This window comes from Carassius auratus, chromosome 32 (genome assembly GCF_003368295.1).
Source record: "Carassius auratus strain Wakin chromosome 32, ASM336829v1, whole genome shotgun sequence".
Lineage (NCBI taxonomy): Eukaryota > Metazoa > Chordata > Actinopteri > Cypriniformes > Cyprinidae > Carassius > Carassius auratus.
In genome coordinates, this window is record NC_039274.1 from 23,333,019 (window position 1) to 23,342,586 (window position 9,568).

Below are 9,568 nucleotides of genomic sequence, written 5' to 3' on the forward strand. Positions count from 1 at the left end.
ACCAGTAATTAGAGAGCTTCAATATGCAGCTCAGCTCCTTCTTTACCATGACAGACAGGTACATCTACCGCTTCACTGCAGAAGCTGCACCTATCCGCCTGTCAATCTCCCGCTCCATCGTTCCCTCACTCATGAACAAGACCCCAAGATACTTGAACTCCTCCACTTTGGGCAGGAGCTCTCCGCCAACCTGAAGGGGACATGCCACCCTTTTCTGGCTTAGAACCATGGTCTAGGACATGGAGGTGCTGATTCTCATCCCATCCGCTTCACACTCAGCTGCAAACCATCCAAGAGCACACTGAAGGTACTGGCCCGATGAAGCCAACATGACAACATCATCTGAAAAAAGCAGAGACTAAATCATGTGGTCCCCAAACCAGACACCATCCGGCCCATTGACTATGGGCCAAATTCTCATCTCCAGTACCCTGGAATAGACTTTCCCAGGAAGGCTGAGGAGTGTTTACCCATTTTTAGTTAGAACACAAACTCCGGCCCCCCTTCTTAATAAAAGGGACCACCACACTGATCTGCCATTCCAGAGACATTGTCCTCGACCACCATGCAAAGCTGCAGAGAGCCAAGACAGCCCCACAACATCCACAGACTTGAGGTACTCAGGGCTGATCTCATCCACCCCTGGTGCCTTGCCACCGAGAAGCTTCTTAACTACCTCAGTGACTTCAGCTTGGGTTATGGCCGAGTCCACATCTGAGGCCTTGACCTCTGGTTCCTCAACGGATGACTTGTCGGTGGGGTTGAGGATATCCTCAAAGTATTCCTTTCACAATTCAATTCAATTCAATTCAAGTTTATTTGTATAGCGCTTTTTACAATTCAAATCATTACAAAGCAACTTTACAGAAAATTATGTATCTACAATATTAAGTAATAGCTTATAAGTGGTGACTGTCAGTTTGTGCACCTATGACAGGATTTTTTGAAAAATTAATACAAGGCGTAGTCAGCCAGACGATGAACATTATTAATATTATTAATAATTAATAATTATTATATGATGCAGTCACACTTGTAGCAATATTTGTTAGTTCTGTTGTTGATTCAGGGTTAGCATCATCTGAGGTCCTCTGAGGGTCAGCGTCATCTCTTCTCAGGTGTTCTGGATCCAGACTGGAGCTTGTGGCTACGATGATCTCGGAATAAGAGAGAAACTGACAAATATTAGCATAGATGCCATTCTTCTAATGATGTAGCAAGTACGGTGTTATGTGAAGTGTTCCGGTTCCGGTTTACCTAATTAATGCAGCCTAAAAATCCTTTAACGGATTTGGATATTAAAAGCATATTAGTATGTTATGTGTATGCCAGGTTAAAGAGATGGGTCTTTAATCTAGATTTAAACTGCAAGAGTGTGTCTGTTTCCCGAACAATGTTAGGTAGGTCATTCCAGAGTTTAGGAGCCAAATAGGAAAAGGATCTGCTGCCCACAGTTGATTTTGATATTCTAGGTATTATCAAATTGCCTGAGTTTTGAGAACGTAGCGGACGTAGAGGAGTATAATGTAAAAGGAGCTCATTCAAATACTGATGTGCTAAACCATTCAGGGCTTTATAAGTAATAAGCAATATTTTAAAATCTATACGATGTTTGAAAGGGAGCCAGTGCAGTGTGGACAGGACCGGGTTAATATGGTCCTACTTCCTGGTTCTAGTAAGAACTCTTGCTGCTGCATTTTGGACTAGCTGTAGTTTGTTTACTAAGCGTGCAGAACAACCACCCAATAAAGCATTACAATAATCTAACCTTGAAGTCATAAATGCATGGATTAACATTTCTGCATTTGAAATTGAGAGCATAGGCCGATTACCTTACGATTTAGCCCACTTGGTTAATTTGTACGAATCAGTACGAAATCGCCATGAGATAGGGTTGGGATAATCAAGCATTGAATCAAGTTTATTTGTATAATGCTTTCCACAATACAAATAGTTGCAAAGCAACTTTACAGAAAATTTGGTTTCTACAATACACTCTAAAAACTGCTAGGTTGACTATAAATAAGCGCTTCTTCATCTTCATTGACTATTTTGTTTGAAGCGTGCATTTGAGAACTATCACAGTAAGAGCGGTCTTTCTCTGTTCATCATGGCCTCCACTAGCAAGGCATCTAGATAGTGTGCACGGCGTTGTTTGACACCTGGAGCCCATTCTTCATATGTCGCTAACTCGGTTAGCTGGATTTGAATGTTGACGATTTGGCATGATTGGTTCTTTGAAGCTCATCCCGAAGTTGCTGTCATAGCAACAGGTCCGTAAACTTAAACTTAAAGTTAAACTTACTGGTGGAAGGTTGAACGTTTGCAGAATGTTTTCAGCTTCCCTGGTAGCTGCTTCAAGTGCAGCATTGGCAGCTTTGAGTTCATGCTCCCTCTTAATCATAGTGCGAACTACGGGGGAGCTAGGGGGAGCTCGGCTCCCCTTAATAAGACATGGGCTCCCCTGAAAACGAGAAATCTGAAATTTTGGGGGGTCTCAAAAAATACTGACAATGTGAATATTTTTAACTGCAATTTCAGTTTTGTAATGTGATTATGATGGCAAAAATATTATTCATTCATGCATGACGGCGATTAAAACCTAATTAACTTCAATAAAGATTACAGAAGGTGTGGGGGCGCTGCGCTGCAAATTCCACATGTTAGTATGTCATAGATTCGTAGAAAAAATAAACGTTGGAGGCCATTTATCGTGCGCAAAGTCCTTCCATTATGCAGTTATAGCATCATAGCTAGGGCAAAAAGAAAACAAGGTAGTTCAATTAATTTTGGTTTTATTAAGAAATTGTGTAGTGATGACGCACGACTGATTCACCTGCTGCAAGCACTGGTAAACCTCAAGCCAAGCCCACTGTGAAAACGCATGAAGCTGAAGAAAAGTAATCTCTGGGATCCTAACCCCTCTTGCTTTCTTGCTTCGAGTCCTCTCTCGCGTTAAACTGGAACAGCCAGCAGTGGAGAGAATGGAAGAGCCAATATACATGGCTGTGTGTTAAGGATGGAAGCTTGGGGTGCATCACTTTGTAACGCGTTGTGTCAGGAGGGGGAAAAAATATGGGTAGCTCACAAAGTAATTAGGCCAGACAAAACTCACCGTCCCATGTTCCACCGTCCACAGCGTAACCAAAACAAAACAAACAAGATTAAAACAAAATGATTTCCAAACAGAGATTACCCGCATACATGGGGGATTCGAGTCGCGCTTGTATACATTATCATACAGACTGCATACCGTTTTACAGGGAGCGCGCAGCTCTTAAAGGGGCCACATTTTTTTCCACTCGTTACAACTTGTAAGGACGCAAAAAACCTTCTTCTTTCTGAAAAGGTACCTGGCACGCACTTGTCTGAGGAGTGGATTAATGATTAATGCTCAGAATCAGTCGCGAAAAATTATATATAAATACAGGGACAGCATTGCACACAAGATGGCCATTGAAGTGGCATTGACTAAGCAAAAGGCGATTCTGCCAAATAAAGTAATTGAGGTGAATTCTAAATTAATGGAGGAGACCGCAACATCATTCAAGGCTGTCTTCCTGACCTATCAATTTGTGTCGATAAAGTATAATAGTGCATATTGTAGCTGTTATGTATCTTTGTAAGTCATTATAAGTCCTTTCTTGAAGCACTCGTGTCGATAATGTATAATAGTGCATACACTTGTAGCTGTTGTAAGTCCTTATTTGAGGCATGCGCCTGTGCACGACCTCTAACCCCCCCCCCCCCCCCCCAAAAAAAAAAAGTGGGCTCCCCCTAAGGACACGGTATAGTTCGAACACTGCTCTTAATACTTGCAGCTTCCTGACATAACTTGTCAAAACTTGATTTCTGACAAGATGCCAAACTGAATAAGATAAAGAAAGAATAGAAAGAAATATGGGCAAAAAAAAGTGAGAAGACAGACAGAAGGCTGAGGAAAAAAAAGAGGTATAGAAAGTGAGGGCAACCATGTGTGTGTGTGTGTTTGTGTGTGAGAGAGAGAGTGTGTGTGTTAATTGGTGTGTGTGTGTGTGGGAGAGAGAGAATTAGAGCTTTTGCTAATGTTGGCTCTTAAAAGAGCTGTTGGGTTGGATTGTAGAGTATGGGATAGAAGAAAAGGGTAGGAAAGTGGAATGGGATCTGAAGTAACTGGAAGACAGACAAAAATATTAAACTACTTTACAATTTTTGCATAAAGGAGTTAACATTAAGGCAAGTGTTGTGATAATTATGCTTTTACAATACACAACAAGGTAGAATTACTATACAGTCATTGTGATAACTCTTTGTGTTTTGGCTACAAGATACAACTGTTAAACCACAGTGGCTATTGTAAAAGCACAGTAAGGGTTATGATGCTGTAATAGAAGTACAGTGGCAGGTAATACTTCAATTAATTCCATCAATACACTCTAAAAAACACTGTTTTTTTTTGTTTTTTTTAACCCAAATGCTGGGTTGAGACCGTTGGGTAGGACTTTGGGTTGTTTTAACCCAAGTTTGGGTTGAAAATCGGTCTCGATTTTAAGCCAGCGGGGCTGGGTTGGGAACGCGGACGTGAAGGAGAGCACACGTCATGTAAAGATCATACGTCTCCAGTGCGAGCAGCCACCATTTTCTCAGTGTGAAAGAAGCGAGAAGCGAGTGAAAGACTACGGTAAGTAAATATTCAACATGTAAAGTTATCGTTTATTGTTTACCGGTGTATGAAAGGCGGAAGGTTTAATGAAAGGTGGAAACAAAGGAGCTTAACGTTTTTATATATATATATATATATATATATATATATATATATATATATATATATATATATATATATAATAATTCGCCTCAGACAGGGAGTGCTTTACGGCCTCATTTAACGTAACTGAACGGAATAAGTACTTTTAATATAACGTCCGTGAATGTCTTATGTCATATTTACATAAGATTTTACATTATCTGCACTTTTTGAGGTGTTAATAGATGGTTATGGTTAGTTAAACTCATGTTCATTTATCTTATTTTTTGCTGTTAAACTGAATGTATGTTAGTCTGCTAAAGGAAACGGCATTGTGTAATAAAGACTAGCATAATTATTTTGAGGCTGTTGAAGTGGTAATTGGTAAAAGTATGTTTTGCATGTAATATTTCAGACTTGTCGAGCTCGTGTTTGTGTGAGGAGTCACAGATCTGTGTGAGGATGAGGAGGAGGTGTTCTTCTGAAGAGAGGGACAGACGGTTTAAGGAGAGTAAACTTCAGAATAACATCGTTATCTTTACTAAGACTAAAATGTTTGTTTTGTAGATGCTGAAGTCCAGAGACAAGATAACGTCATTCTTATGAGACTGATGTGAGTTTTTCTTTCTTTCTTTCTTTTTTTTTTTTTCTTTTCTTTTTTTAGAAAATGTATGTTTCTTTTGTGTCATCCCTGTTTACTTCAAAATTTGATGCAACAACAGTGTGATTACATGTTAATATTTTATTGAAACCATTGATGTCCCTCTTTGCAGAACTCAAACTAACTGCAGTTAAGGACACACAAGTCTGCTTGTGTGAGGGAGGAGGTTTTCTCAGCTTCTTCTGAAGAGAGGGAAAGATCGTTTAAGGCAAGTAAACTTCATAATTTCATGTTATCAGTTGTTGTTGTGTTTTACTAAGAGTAAAATAATGATTGTTTTTTTGTTTTTGTAGATGTTAAAAGCAAGAGACATGGGAGAGCATCATTCCTTTGAGATTTTATGTAAGTTATTTTTAGAAAATAAATGTTTCTGTTGTCTCCTGCCGGTTTACTTCACATTTTGATGCAACAACAGCATGATTATGTGCTCATTTCATTAAAACCATTGATGTCTGTGTTTTTCATTTCAGAACTCAAACCAACTTATACTTGTCTGATTTGGAGGGTAATTATTCTTGGTCTTCGCTCTCAAAGGTAAAGTTCACACACACACACAAAAATTATAATTTACTTGCCCTCATGTCATTCCAAATCTATAAGACTTTTGTCTGTCTTTACAAAAATGAATGTTCTCATAATTGTGTTAATACATTCATAGTATAGATAATCAGTATTTTCAAGCCTCATAAATACAGAGTTATTGTAGAAGTAATTAATTATGATATTTATATATGAATAAATCTTAAATTATATGATAACAAACATCTATGTTCAAAATAAAATACTGGTATCCCAGGCTAGCAATGGATGACACAAATTAAGAGAATATTAAATATATTCATTTGTTTTGCAAAAATAGGCAAAATATTTATAGGTCTGGAACAACATGAGGGAGAGTGAATTACGACCATTTTCATTATTTGGTGAACTAACCCTTTGAAGAGCAGCCCTCCACGTACATGAACATTTGTGAGTGTGAATGTCATGTCTGTTTTAATGTTTCAGTAAAGTAGCTTTCTGAAAGCAATACATGTATTCAAACAATATCACCTGCCCTCACAGTGCTGCTATTATAGCATTCTGGAGCGCTGTGGTGGACTGAGACCTTAAACGACCACACAATGTGTTGAAACTTTAACACAGATTATTTACCTCTCCTTGTGATTACACCTCTATCTGAAAATGGATAGAGTTTAATTAAATGTTTTCATTTTTTTCAAATGTGTTTCTCTTTCTAGGCCACTGATGAAGAGCAGGCGGTGACTGGGATGAATGCTGGTCAGAGAGGAGAATCTTCTTTCCCCCTAAACTGATGCAGCAGTGGTTTTAAAGGAGGACGCTGCCCTGGATGATGTAGAAGATGTCACATGCTGATGGAGCTTCTTCATGACTACATCAATTATACTGATGAGATCATGAAAACTGACATTGATGCATGATCTGTGCTCATGGACTATGAAACAAACTGCAAGTGCATAGTTTGTAAAAACAATGTTAACGGCTTGTTCTGTGTTTTTTAGTAGAAGAGTTTACACTTTGTCATTCATACACCTGCTCACATTCTTTCACAAACACGTCTGTTAAATGTTATAATATCAATGTTAATGTTGCAGTTTATTTGTGTACTGTCATGCCAGAATAGTTGGTAAAGAACCTAACTAATTGTACATTTATTGTGTTTTCGTATATTTTATACAATATATACAATTTAACAAAGTCCAATTTGATCTTAAGTTATATTCAACAAATGTTCAATGCTTTATTTATGAACTCTAACTAACTAACTAACTAACTAACTAACTAACTAACTAACTCACTCACTCACTCACTCACTCACTCACTCACTCACTAACTAACTAACTAACTAACTAACTAACATACTAACTAACTCTAACTCACAAGTCCAAAAATACTACTGACCTTATTGTGTATCAGTCACTCCTATCTTCTTTCTCTGCTAATGTCTCCTCTGCTAAAATGACATACTACCATAACAAAATTAACAATTCATCTAACTAACGTCGCATGCTTTTTAAACAAATTTTCTCACTTCTTTGTCCTTATCCTCGCCTTCCTGCTTCATCTCTAATAGCTGACGACTTTGCAACGTTTTTCATTAATAAAATTAAACACATTAGTGAACAATTTTCTACACCACAATCAATCAAGCTCATATCACCAGCAAACATACACTCATCCACATCCTTCTCTTCACTCTCTGAGGCAGAAGTCTCAAAACTCATTCTTTCTCTAAACCCTACTACTTGCCCGCTTGATCCTATTCCATCTCATCTCCTTCAAGCCATTTCTCCTGCAGTTGTACCTGCACTCACTCACATCCTCAACACTTCCCTCCACACCGGTGTTTTTCCCTCATCATTTAGACAGGCTCGTATAACTCCACTTAAGAAACCCAACCTCAACCCATCTCTTTTAGAGAACTACAGACCAGTTTCCCTTCTTTCTTTTGTTGCAAAAACAATTGAACGAGCTGTGTTCAAACAAGTCTCTACATTTCTCACACACAACAATCTCCTTGACAGCAACCAATCTTGCTTCAGAAGTGGACATTCAAATGAGGCGGCCTTGCTCTCAGTTGTTGAAGCTCTAAGACTGGCAAGAGCAGAATCCAAATCTTCAGTACTTATCCTGCTTGATCTCTCCGTTGCTTTTGACACGGTTAACCACCAGATCCTCCTATCAACCCTAGGGCATCTCAGGAACCACACTTCAATGGTTTGAGTCTTACCTATCAGATAGGTCCTTCAAAGTATCTTGGAGAGGTGAGGTGTCCAAATCTCAACATCTAACTACTGGGGTGCCTCTGGGCTCAGTTCTTGGACCACTTCTCTTTTCTGTCTACATGGCATCATTAGGTTCTGTCATTCAGAAACATGGCTTTTCATACCACTGCTATGCTGATGACACTCAACTCTACCTCTCATTCCATCCTGATGATCCGACGGTAGCTATTCGCATCTCAGCTTGTCTAACAGACATTTCTTGCTGGATGATGGACCATCACCTTCAACTCAACCTTGCCAAGACAGAACTGCTTGTGATTCCAATAATGCTTTTCACAATACAAATAGTTGCAAAACAACTTTACAGAAAATTTGGTTTCTACAATACACTGTAAAAACTGCTGGGTTGAAAACAACCCAATTTGGGTTATTTTGGCAACCCAGCACTGGGTCAAAAAGGGACGAACCCAATGCTGGGTTAGTTGGGTTGTCATGTTTAACACAGCCTGCTGGGTTGATTTTTTTATGGTTTAAAATGACTACATTGCAGGGTTTAAAAAACCAGAGCAGGTGTTTTTTTATCACTGCATTTCAGATGAAAAACTACTGTATTTAGAAAATGTTCAAATTAATTTATCATGTAATGCTTGATAAGGCAGTGCTTGTGAGCTCAGCGTGCTTTGCAGCCGTTACCGGTGAAACCCTTACCTCTCCTGCTCTTAGTGCCTCCTGTTGGAAGAAAATAAACTCACAGATTGCCGCCACCGATTGAGTGTAAGGATGTCGGAAACAATGCATGCTAGGTTAAAATGAACCCAAATTGAGCTAGGCATTAAACCTACAATTATTGTTTTATTTTTTTATGATATTTTAAATATCACCTTTACACACAAATAATAAGTATCAAAAGGAAAAAAAAAAACTATTAAAATCAAGAGAAAAGTCAAAAAGTAACCTAAGAAGAAATGCAGAAAATTATTATTATTTTTATGTTTTTTTTTTTTTATTTTGTTTATTTATTTTATTTTTTTACATTTTGTTCAGAAGATTTCTACTAGCTAGTATAACAAACACAGATTCTAGGAATAGCTCAAATATATTTAGACTTTTTGTAAGTATAAGTCAAGTATACTTAAATGTCATTTTAAGTATATTTCAGAGGAGTACATAAAAAGTAAACTAAAAGCATACTTTCTTTTTTATTATTAAAACATTTACTTATTTTTTCTTAAGGGTGTACATAGACAGGTTTCTCCATTAATACCATTTTCTAGGAGTTTGTACAGTAAACCATCATGCCAAACTGAGTCAAAGGTTTTTTGTTTCTTTGTTTTTTCTTTATTGACAAACCACACAAATATTTTATTTTGTTTGTCCCTGATGTTTATATTAATTAGTGTATGAAGAGAGTAGATGTGGTCAGATGTGTGAAGTTTTGGT